The sequence below is a fragment of the Pleurodeles waltl genome, chromosome 4_2 (assembly GCF_031143425.1).
Source record: "Pleurodeles waltl isolate 20211129_DDA chromosome 4_2, aPleWal1.hap1.20221129, whole genome shotgun sequence".
Lineage (NCBI taxonomy): Eukaryota > Metazoa > Chordata > Amphibia > Caudata > Salamandridae > Pleurodeles > Pleurodeles waltl.
In genome coordinates, this window is record NC_090443.1 from 71,515,448 (window position 1) to 71,527,755 (window position 12,308).

General features: G+C 48.0%; 1 protein-coding gene across 9 annotated transcripts in view; it reads left to right on the top strand.

Annotated features, from left to right (window-relative positions):
• The window catches only part of TIMELESS (timeless circadian regulator), a 361,230-nt gene that overhangs the window by 187,756 nt on the left and 161,166 nt on the right, over positions 1-12,308 (top strand). The window lies entirely within an intron of this gene.

The window sequence follows — 12,308 nt, forward strand, 5'->3', positions numbered from 1 at the left end:
TGCTCAAGATCTCCATCCTCACACTTCGAGTATACAGAAGAAACATAGGGGTTCCTCCAAAGGTAATCCACCCAGGTGGCCTCCAACTCACACAAGGACTTCATCCTCTGAATCAGAGACTGTTATTGTTACTCCCCAGTTTTGCGATTATTGAGCCTTTTTCAGGAGCTTTAGCTTTCACCAGCAACAGTCTGCTAGGTTCATGTCCAGTCACCAACAGCATCCCCAGAATCTCCTTGTCAGACAGTACAGGGGCAGAAGGAAGGGAAAGGGCCAAGGATCCTAACATCCTGTCAACATCTCCTCCTCATTATCTTCCTCTTAAGCACCATCAGGAAAGCTGCTTTAGTTTGCTCCTACTAGAGCACCAGGAGCCAGTAGAAGGCAAACTGTTCTTTCTAAGGGACCAGAAGCAGTCACTTTGGACCAGTGGGTCCTACATAAAGTAGGAAAGAGGTATGCTGTATCCTTTCTACAGGTTCCTCCTCCCTTCCTAAACTTCTTATCAGAGGCTCAACTTTGTTCTTTAGCGTGAGGAATCTGCGTTGCTCCTCAAGAGAGCAGTGGATTTAGCGCCAGAACAGGAAATTGGACAGGGATACTTACTCCAGTATTGGAACTTACATAGATTCACATGCTTGAATCATTCCCCGTCGTTGAGATGAGTCCCCGGTACCTTGGAAAAGACAATGTCCCCAAAGACATAATAGCTATATCAATAATGACTCTACATTTTAGTAATCTATCCAAGTCCTTATGCAAAAAGGACCAAAACTTGAGCCTCAGCCATTCAGAGTGCCCCAGCACCTCAGATTTTCGACAGCACGTCGTGCTAGGGAGTCTCCTCTGAGCTCTGCTCAGTTTATTCTTGTAGAAGATTGTCAATACATCTGACATTCTACTTGCTTATTGAGTGTTTCTGAGTTACACTCATACTTTCTGGAGCCTGTTATACCAGCATAATGTCTGAAAGAGAAAAAGTCACTTTAGAGCCTCCAGCACTTGTGGTAAGAAAAGGCTCCATTCAGAAGATCCTCATACAGATTGTATATATTGCCTCTATCCTGAACATTCTGCTACTGACTATAAGGTATGTCGTACCTTTTCCTCAAACACTTTAAAGGATAGAGAGGGCAGTTTGCTAATATGGCTCCAGAAGTTTAAATCAAGAAAGAACACTGTCTCAGACTCTGACAGTGAGGAGTCTTCATGGTCTTGTAAGAGATCACAAAAGAGGCAAAGATCACCTCATTCTGAAAAGGGTTCAAAACAACCCTCATAGATTTTCAAAAAGACCTCACAGGGGTCTGGTGAAGGCCGCAGTCTCTCATCCTCACCTCAGGAGAGAAGATTCTCCTCTGAATCCAAGCATCGGCCTTCAACATCAAAGGAGGTGCCAAAACCTTCCTCAGAGCCTTCTACACCTTCTCCAAAGGTTCTGACAGTGTTCAGAAAGCCTTCTTCAGCTCAGGAAGACAGACCGTCGACTATGACTCCACCGTCGACGAAGTCGTCGTAGACACAGTCGTCAACAACTTACATGGCGGCTGCATTGACGGCGACGACAGTAACCAGTCTCTCGATGGTGGCTTCTTGTTCTTGCTTGTTGACGACATCCACATTGACGAAATCTAGGCCGTCTACATTAAAGATCAAAATGTTGTAGTCGATGATGATTCCGACGACGGCTCCGTCGACACCATCGATGAGGATTCCTACGTCTACGCTATTGTCGACGACACCGATGGGGGCTGGTGCAGTAGGACTATTGGTCATGACCTCGTCGACGGCACCACCAACGAGGAGAAAAACGCAGTCTTTTTCTGGGGGAGGAAATATAACTCCAAGAGCTACATCCCCAAGTAAGGTTACACCGTTAATCCCAACTCAGCTTTTGGAGTAAGATTCTGATGATGGGCCATGTGGGGCAGCCCGTATCCCTTCCTAACTCCATGCTAAGTGTCAAGAGGATGAAGAGGAGTATTATCAGCAGTATTATTCTGCTCAACAACAGCAGCCATACATACCAGAAGATATGGTCTGTGTCCAGAGTTCCCTTATTTCTGATTTACAGCTTATGTTATCAGATTACAAACAGAGGTTTCCATCAGCGCCACAATCTGACATTCAAACGGCGCCTCATCCCTCGATGCCCTCCACTCCAGTGCCACAGCCTAGGTTATATCCTAGATCGGCCCGAAGTACCCTGCAGCGGTCTTTCATGCAGGTTACTGACTCTTCAGATGAAGAGAGAGAAGAAGAGTTGCAGGATGCGAACTCGAATTGGGACAACTATATATTGCCGACACCCTCATCTTCATCGCCTACTCCGGTGGAGTCCCCCCCCAGGAGATATTGGAGGTTTCCATAATCTGCTTGAGAGAGCAGCAGAGATTTGCGTTGCCCATGCCATCTAAGCAGATGGATTGTTGTTGTTTTTTTGTGACTTCAAAGCGCCTTATCAGAAAAATGCCCACTCCATACCCATAGTAGGCTACATCTAGGAAGAAGGTTTCAAGGTGATGAGAAATCCAGCTACGGTGACGGCAGTTTTGCCTAGATTAGACAAAAAATATAAGGCCCCAGAAGACGCCCCAGCGTGTCTAGTTAGTCACCCGAAGCCTGACTGTCAAAACCCAGGCAGCGCAGAGGCGTTAAAAAAAATAAAATAAAATAAATCGCCAATTTCAGCTCGTCCAGACAAGGAAGGGAGAAGGCTGGACAACATCGGGAAGCGTTGCTCTTCCATATCGGGTCTGCTAGTAAGAGCAGCAAATTCATTGGCAATCCTGGGAAGTTATGACAGACAGCTGTGGGCCGATATTGCATCGTATCTAGACCATCTTTCAGAAGACTCTAAGGTGGGGGTGAAGAAAATCCTCTTGGAGGGAGGCGCACCTGGGCTGAGGTGATAGACTGCGCCATGGATATAGCAACCACAGCTTTTTGGCAGCTAGCTGGTGGGGTAGTGCTGCGGCGTCAGGGCTGGCTTAGGGCGACTTCCCTTCATCCAGAAGTTCAGAATAAGCTATAGGACCTCCCATTTGATGGGGGAGGCTCTTTTTGGCAAGCATGTTGATGAGGCCCTACAAGCCATCAAAACAGATACAGACACTACAACGTCCTTAGGAACCGTTCAATTTAAGAAGATGCCCTTTTGTGCCTCCATAGGTCGACGAGTTTCAACATATCAAGGGGATTACCATAGGTTTTGTTACCCCTCCTATACTACACAGCAGTTCTGACCTCAATACTCCCAAAGGCAACCACCACAGGCGTCCTATTCTAGACCCCCTCCTAGGGGTAGACCGTGTCAGAGCAAAGAGGCGGTCAGAGGTCAGTGACATGTTCCAGGCTCCGGCTACGACCGTACCACAAATCCAGAAGATAGGGGGAAGGATATCACACTTCTGTAGGAAGTGGGAACAAATAACATCGGACCAGTGGGTTTTAAAGATTGTTCGATTTGGCCATACTTTAGAGTCAATTCAATGCCCACCTTCTCGTCCTCCTCATACCTTCTTTCAGAAGCATCTAAACCAACTCCAGCTGGAGGTAGTGACCATGCTGAGGAAGGGAGCGATAGAGAGGGTTCCTTCTTAATTAAAAGGCAGAGGTTTTTACTCCCGTTTCTTTCTGGTGCGCAAAAACTGGGACTCTTGGCGTTCCCTTCTCGATCTCAGGGACCTAAACAAATACTTAAAATGTCAAACCTTTCGCATGGTCACATTGTAAGACATTCTTCTCTGCATGAATCATGGTGATTATATGACGTCCCTAGATCTACAGGACGCTTACTTTCATATCCCGATTTTACCTGCCACCAGTAAATATCTTTGTTTCACAGTAGCTGGCAGCCATTTCTAATTCAGGGTTCTTCCATTTGGCCTGAAGTCCACCCCCAGAATCTTTACTAAGTGCTTAGCTCCGGTAGCGGCTTCCCTGAGAAAGAAAAAGCTGCACATTTTTCCGTACTTAGACGATTGGCTAATCAAAGCACGGTCGTTTCAGGCAGTTCACGACTCAACAAGGGCTTGCATAGCATTATTCGAGCTGGGCCTCACTCTGAATCGGAACAAGTCGAACATATTGCCAACAAGAGTGTTGACCTTTTTAGGGGCATAAATCGACACCATCAGAGACCGGGCTTTTCCTTCAATGGAGAGGCAAGTGAGACTCATTTGCATAACAGAGTACAAAGAAAAAAGTATCTTTCTGTGCGCACCCTCAAATCGCTTCTGGGGATGTCTTCTTGCATACAGTTGGCCCCCTTTTGTCAACTGAGAATGCGCCCTCTGCGTGAGGAACTAGACCTTCAGTGGATACAGAGGGCTCATTCAACGATTTAATCACAGTAACTCCTCGGATGGTTCAAGAGCTCCACTGGTGGAAAGATCAGTTAAACATGGCAGTAGGTCTTACTTTCCTACCTCCTCACACTCGGCTAGTCATCACCACAGATGCCTCCCTAGAGGGGTGGGGAGCGTATCTTCAAGATCTTCAAATCAGTGGAAAGTGGAGAAACTCCTTCCGAAAATATCACATCAATTTCCTGGAGTTAGGAACTGTTTCCCTGGTCCTGCAGGCTTTCCTCCAGAGAATAAGACACTTGGCGGTTCTCATAAGAACAGACAATACTGCAGCAGTGCATTATTTAAACAAGCAAGGGGGAACAAAATCTATTCTCCTATCTCGGGAATCGCGGACTATTTGGAACTGGGCCATTCGCCATGGGATCGGTCTACGAGCGGAACATCTACCAGGAAGGCAGAACGAGACAGTAGACACTCGCAGCAGACTGACGTCCTTCTGTCATGAATGGGAGCTGAACCAGGAGGTGCTCGATCAGGTCTTCAGGAGGTGGGGGAAACCCAAACTGTGTCTTTTTACAACTCCGCAGAACACCAAATGCTGTTTTTATGCAAGTTGAGTTCACCATCCGGGCTATTGGGGGATGCGTTTTCAATGGCATGGTGTGGAATATTTGCCTACGCTTTTCCACCCATTGCAATGATCTCAAGGGTACTTGCAAAGATCAAACAAGATCATTGCAGGCTCATCCTGATAGCTCTGTTTTGGCCCTGCCAACATTGGTTCTCGGAACTCCTTCTGCTCTCGGAGGCGGACCACATTCCACTGAAAGTTTCAGTACAGCTCTGGACAAGGAACAAGGGTCAGATTTTACATTCGGACCCCAGATCACTCAAATTATCGGCCTGGCTCCTGAACACAATGAGTTCACCCATTTAAGTATTCACCCCGAATGTCGGGATATTCTTGCAAAAGCCAGAGCAGATAGCACCAACAAATCGTACTCTTTAAAATGGAGGAGATTTTGTTTGTGGTGTCAGAAGGAACAGATTGATCCGCTGCTATCACCGCCGGAGCGAATATTGCCCTATCTCCCCCATTTGGAGTGTACGGGTTTTGCAAATGCATCCATCAGGGTGCACTTGGCAGCTACATCTCGCTTCAGACGTTTGCCGACATCACCATCTCTGTGGTCTTCTAGATTGGTCAAACAGTTTCTCAAAGGACTCTTTTGAGTTTTTCCCCCAGTAAGGCCTTCTTCACTGTCTTGGCAACTCAACACGGTTCTCTCTCAGCTTATGAAACACCCATTTTGAACTGATGCACAGAGCAGATTTAAAGCACTTATTGTGGAAAATAGCTCTTTTGCTAGCCCAGGCATTGACCATTCAAGAGCCTTTCCTTAAATTTAAACAAGATAGAGTTATACTTCGTACGAACCCCAAGTTTGTTCCAATGGTGCCATCAGACTTTCATATTAACCAACCGTTGGTTTTGAAATCTTTCTTTCCGAACCCAACATCTCTGGCGGAGAGAGCTCTGCACTCGGACATCAAAAAAAATCTCTAATTTTACTTGGAAAGAACCAAGCATTTTAGAAAGACTACTCAATTGTTCATCACGTATAGTGCCCCTAGGAAGGGACAGGCCCTTTCCAAGCGGAGTATAGCCAGTTGGATAGTAGTTGCTATAAACGTTTGCCACCAGGCAGCTGGTAAGCCTTTACATTCTTCAGTAAGGGCACACTCTAAGAGATCTGTCTCAGCGTCCATGGCACTGTTTGCAGGTGTACCCCTGCAGGACATTTGCAGAGCAGCCACCTGGAAGACTACTCACACATTTACAAAGCAATACTGTGTGGATGCCATCCGTAAGGGAGATGTGGCGGTTGGTCAGGCAGTCCTGCGACAGCTGTTCCAATAACTGTGAGCTCACTTTGCCTCCCTCCATCCTTCTTTTCTGCTACTCACATTGCATGGTTTGATCTTTATATGGTTTATTTGCATATGCCTTTCATAGTATATAAATATGTATACAGATAGATGATACTGTCTTTATAGAATGTAATTCTTTCATGTTATTAAGGACACCTCCGTGATCTCTCAGAAATTTGAATGATGTAGAGTCAATGCAGTGTGCTCTGAATACTGCATTATAGTCTGATTCAAGCATGTGAATCTATGAAAGTTCCAATACTGGAATAAGAAAATAAGTTACTTACCTGTAAGTATAGTTCTCCAGTATTAGAATCTTTCATAGATTCACATGCGACCCACCCGCCTCCCAGGGGAAACTCACCTTCACTATCTTTTGTTCAACCTTTAACATGCGCACTAGTGCTTAGAAAGTCTGAGGTGCTGGAGCTTCTCTCAGGAGGGTTCTAGAGGGTGGGGCACTCTGATTGGCTGAGGCTCCTTTTTGCATAAGGACCTGGATAGATTACTAAAATGTAGAGTCTTTATTGATAGAACTATTTTGTCTTTGGGGGGGCACTGTCCTTTCTAAGGTACCGGGGACTCCCATCTCGACGGGGAACGATTCAAGCATGTGAATCTATGAAAGAATCCAACACTGGAGAACTATAGTTACAGGTAAGTAACTTACTTTTTTCCCAAGAAGGATGGTGGCTTGCGTCTAACCCTTGACCTCCGGAGCCAGAACAGTTTCCTCAAGAAGGAAAAGTTCGGGATCCTAGCTCAGGCCCTATTGTCATTGGAAATGGAACGCTGGTGTCTCTTGATCTACTCGATACATACTTCCTTGTCCTAATTTTGTGGTCACATGAGAATTACCTCTGTTTTGTGGCTCCACCCATTACCAATTCACGGTATTCCCATCAGGCTTCATTTTGGCACCTCTGGTCTTCACCAAGGTGATGGCTTGGGTTGTAGTCTTTCTGACATGGTCAGCTCACAACCCTTCTCTGTGACTTTCCTCCCCCTCAGAAGGTTCAGGACATTTAAATGATGGCTCCGTTCTTTTAGGGAGGTGTGCAAGTTCCAGTCCTGACAGTCTATTGCCTTCAGTTTCTGCTGGCTTCCTGTATTCCCCTGGTCTTGCACGCAGCTTGGCACATGAAGGTTTTGCAATGGTGTCTCTGCAGCAATGGTTTTAACATGGTTGAGACCTGTTGGACACCACCATAGTCTCCCAAAATGCTGCAGCAGATGCCTGGTGGGAGGCATAGGAGAGCTTTCTCAGATGGGCATCTTTTTGCCCTAGTTATGGCTACAGTAGTGATGGATGACCCAGCTTTCGGGAGGGGAGCTTACTGGGAGCATCTGAAGACCAGCAACTTGCTGGTGCTGTGGGAGATTTGGCTGGCTCTCAAGGCCTTTCTCCTCTCCATTCGCAGCTGCTCTGTCCAGATCTTTACATGCAACATGACTGCGATGTGATACATGAACAAGCAATGGGGGGGGGGGGGGGGGGGGGGGGGGGGGGAAATTAGGCTCTCAACTCCATTCTCAGAATACGTTGAGACTGTGTTCTTGGGCACACCTTCAAGTGATGTGGTTAACAGTCAATCACCTAGCGGCATCTCTGAATGCCAGAGCTAGCAGCCTGAATCGGCATGATCTTACCGATCATGAGTGGCATCTTGTACCACGAATAGTCCTGGATGTCTCCACCCTCCAGGACACCTCTCAGGTGGTCTTGTTTTCCTCATCAGAAAACACTTAGGCCCTCATTATGACTATGGCATATTATGACTGCCACCGGATATCTGCACCGCCGGTGGTCGGATATCCGGCAGCATTCATCACAACAGTCGGCGCTTAGGCGGTTCCACTGCAGGCACCGCCACTCCAGAAAAAGACCACCCTCAGAATTACAACCAGTAATTCCGTGTGGCGGTCTTCTGGTGGCGTGGCGGTACCGGCAGTGGGAGCACTGGGTCCCGTCCCCTCACGGAGGAGCAGCTCGTCAGACGGGGTAAGTGTCGCCCGCAAGGAGAGGGGGTGGGGGTTTGTGAATGAGTGTGTTTGTGTGTCTGAATGGGGGGGGTGGGGGGAAGTATCTGTGTAAATGTGGTGATGCGTGTGTGTATGCATGTGGATGAGGGGTGGTGGTGAATGTATGGGTGAATGTGTAAGTGTGTGTGTGTATATGTATGTATATGTATGTATGTATGGATTTATGGTGAGTGTATGCAAGTGATGTCTATGGGTATGTATGCATGTGTGGGGGTAAATGTTGAGTGGGGGGTGCCTGTGTGTGTGAGGGCATGCATGCGTGTACGGAGGTGTTAGGGGGCGTATCCTGGTGACTGGAACGCAATTTCCTTTCATCGGGATACCTTTCCCGCCAGCATTTTGTGGGGATGAGACAGCCAAGAAAATGCTGACTGTTTCCCTAGTCGGAATAACCTCTGTGGTTATCTGACTCCTACCGGGGTGCAGGTGGAAACCTCCATTCCGGTGGGCTGGGTGGGGACGCGTGGTTTGGCAGTTGCCAAACCATTGCGGTCGTAATATGGTGGTCTGCACCACTGGTCGCGCGGCGGTGAGACCAGCACAGCAGCCCTGGCTGTCCATGGTCCGCCAGGGTCAAAATGAGGGCCTAAGTTCCAGCAGTTCTAAACCCTCAGGTATCCGTTTAGGGGACTTTGTTTCAGTATGCGTTTCTCTCCATACTTTTAACTCCTAGAGTTCTAAGGAGAGTATGCCAAGACCAGGCCCAAGCCATTCTCATCACCCCTGATTGGCTGCAAAGAAGTGGTATGCAGGCATCTCCCTGTGTCTACGCATAATCTTCCACTCAGATGGCTCTCCTCTCCTAGTCGGGGTTGGATGGTCCTGAACCCCAGTCTTCAGAGCATCCACCAATGTTTGGAAATTAAGCGAACGCTTCTGCTCCTTTCACCTATCGTATATTCTGGGAAATGGAACAACTTTGTCTTGTGGTGCTTGGACAGCAAGGTCAGCCCCTTGCAGGCTCTGTCATCAGAAGTCTTCCGGTTTACACTTTCTCTGGCTCAGTAGAGAATGTACAGTTTGTACTGTCCAGGGTTATTATTTGGTGGTGCCAGTGTTCCACTGTCTTCCAGATCAGCCTTCCCTGTTCACATTCCCTATTGTGATCAGGTTCTTTGAGGGGTTAACCAATATGTATCCCTGACTCCTTTTGTTCTGCTCCAGTGGGATCCTATTCTTGTTCTAACCTTCTCAATGGCATTTCTGTTTGAGCCCCTTCATAGGTGCCTGTTCTGGTTGTTTTCGATGAAGACTGTCTTTTTTCACCTATTACTTAGGTGAGACGGGTCCGTGAGCTTCAAGGCCTGTGTGTCCACCCATCATTTGTGACCACCTTCCCTGTCAAGCTGATGTTCCCACTGTGGTTACTCTTTCTCCCGAGTCATTCCATCACCCTTCACTTTTACCTTTCTGTTTCACGCCATAATCCCGTAAAGGATGAGAAGCGAATGCATTGCTTAGATTCTAAGCATACACTTAGGTTCAATGGCATGTGTGGCTGTAGATACATATGCTCTGCATAATCCTGCCATTTAGTGTTGGGTCTGGAGTGCTGCAAGTTGTTTTTCTTCGAAGAAGTGTTCGGAGTCACAAGATTGAGTGACTCCTCTTGGTGATATTGCGCATGGGCATTAACTTCTTTGTTGGATTGTTTTCTCTCCGTCGTCTGGTTAAGATGTGTGTACCTCCGCTCCGTCTGTCAACTCTCTTCAGTTCAGTTCTTCCAATCTTTTCTGCCTTAGTTTGACGGTATTATCATTCGCGCTTCTCTCATCTTAGTGCTCTCATCGATTTGTCCGTTCAGGCACCAACCAACCACCCTTCGAGGGCGCCTGCTTCGGGCCTATCTTCCTTCTGACTCCAACACAGACAGGAATGGTTCTCTGATGTAACAGACTCCAATATGATTCTGTCCTTTGTGTCACGCCAAGTTCCCACAAACGACCAACATCTTGTGTGGATCCTCTGACTCCCTCTAGACCATCACAATGGCGAATGTGATGCCTGCAAGTCGTTGTGCTCCAAAAAGACCCTTCGGGATCGACTCACTCGCCGGTTGGAGATGGGCCCGAAGACACCAGATGACACCCCAGACCTCTTTGGAGAGAAACATGCTCAGGAGGAACCTGAGCAGGAGGGAGGAAGCCCTTTCCATACAGGACAGCTCAAAGTCAGACCTCGAATTCGACATCGAAAGCCACAAGGGGACCTCTAACCCAGTGAGTGAGTACTGTGGCCCCTGCTGTTCCACATAAGTCCTCCAAAAAGACTTTCCAGCCCATTCTTGAGGTCACCTATCCACCACTGCCATTCCGCCATGGGTGGCACCGTAAATCTCCTTCAGCCACCACGCCTTTCGGACCAGTGCCGAAAACGGCCGCCAAAGCTGCGTTGTCGGCTTTGACCTCCATAGCTTCGGACCGAGAGTGTTTTGGTATCGATCCGAACTTCGGGACCGAGCAACAGCTGGCAGCCTTTTCTTCGGTGCTGAATACACTCCAGAAACCGAAGCCCTCCGCTGAGAGCTTCAGAGCCAAAAACAACAGAAGCTAAAGGCTCAGGCCAGTCTTCTACCAGTCCATCTCCGGTCGACCCATACTGGAGAAAATGTACTCCCCTCAGAGCAAGCTCCAGATACAACAGGACACAAGTTAGATTATCCCCACTCCTTCCTCACCTGTGCTCCCTACAAGGAAACTTTCCTTTGAAGAGCCCCTGGATGTTCCCGTTCCTGCTAAGAAAAGGATCAATGACAAGGCTACTAGCCCTTCAATCAGCCCTCTCCCCCCCCACCTCCACCACCTCCATCCCCTCAAGACTCCCCCACATCACTCATACAAGAGAATTACACTCAACAGGGTTCCCTGCCATCTTACACATAGGGATTAGGGGTACCCCAGATGACACTGACTCTTGGAATGCCTATGACCCTGATCCCATTCCTTCCAATGACCCTGACCCATATCCAGCATGTCCCTCACCACCTGAGGACACTACTTGATACCAACAGGTAGTTGCCGGATCAGCTACGTTTCACAATGTGCAGCTGCACAAAGATCGTACTGAGCAGGATTTCCTATTTGTTACTCTAGCAACCGCTCACAGAGAGACTGTACCTCCCCATGCTCCCTGGCTTGCTACTCCATGCTGAAGATATCTTTAATGAGCCTGTTCGCTCCTGCATAGTTATGCCACAGGTGTACAAAAAGTACAAAGCGGCCCCTTCTGACCCGCTTTACAGTAGGGCAAAGGTACCTCCAGATTCCATTACGGCAACAACGGCCCATAAATGGGCTAATATTCAGGCTACTTGGGACTCTCCTCCCCAGAGAAGGAGAGTAAACAAATAGATGCAGCTGGAAAAAGGGTAGCAGCCCAGGCCCCAAACCACTGGAGGATAGCCAACTTTCAAGCCCTTTTGGTCCAGGCCCATTGGAATGACATGGAGGAACTTTTACAGTTCCTCCCTGAAAAGCATCACAAAAGAGGGCAACAGATTGCTTTGGAGTGTCAGACTATCTCCAACAACTCAATCAGGTGTGCCCTTGATGCCGCAGACACAGCAGCTCGTGGCATAAACATGAGCACCCTTTTAGGGCGGCATGCTTTTATGTTCAGCAAGCATTCTTAACTTGACCTTTTGATAAAGAGCACATGTTTGGTCCTCGGGTAGACACCACATTAGAGAAGCTGAAATAGGACACCGACACTGCCATGGGTGCCCTTCAGACCACTACACAAAGGTTTTTTTTTTTTTTGCCACCCTGGCTTCAAGGGGGTCATACAAGTCATCCACCTCAGGCATCTACCTCACACCCTAGACGGCCTCAGTCCACCTACACCAGGGGTTTCTACAGAGAATCCTACGGGGAGAGAGGGGGGGGTCTACTAATAAAATGAGGGAAAACCACCGCTGCATGCGGATCCTCCTCCACTCCCAAGCAGAGACTTCCTTCCCCCCGATCATCTAACACAAAACAGACAGTGAGTTAGTGAGCTCCAGGCCCTAACCTTCGAAGA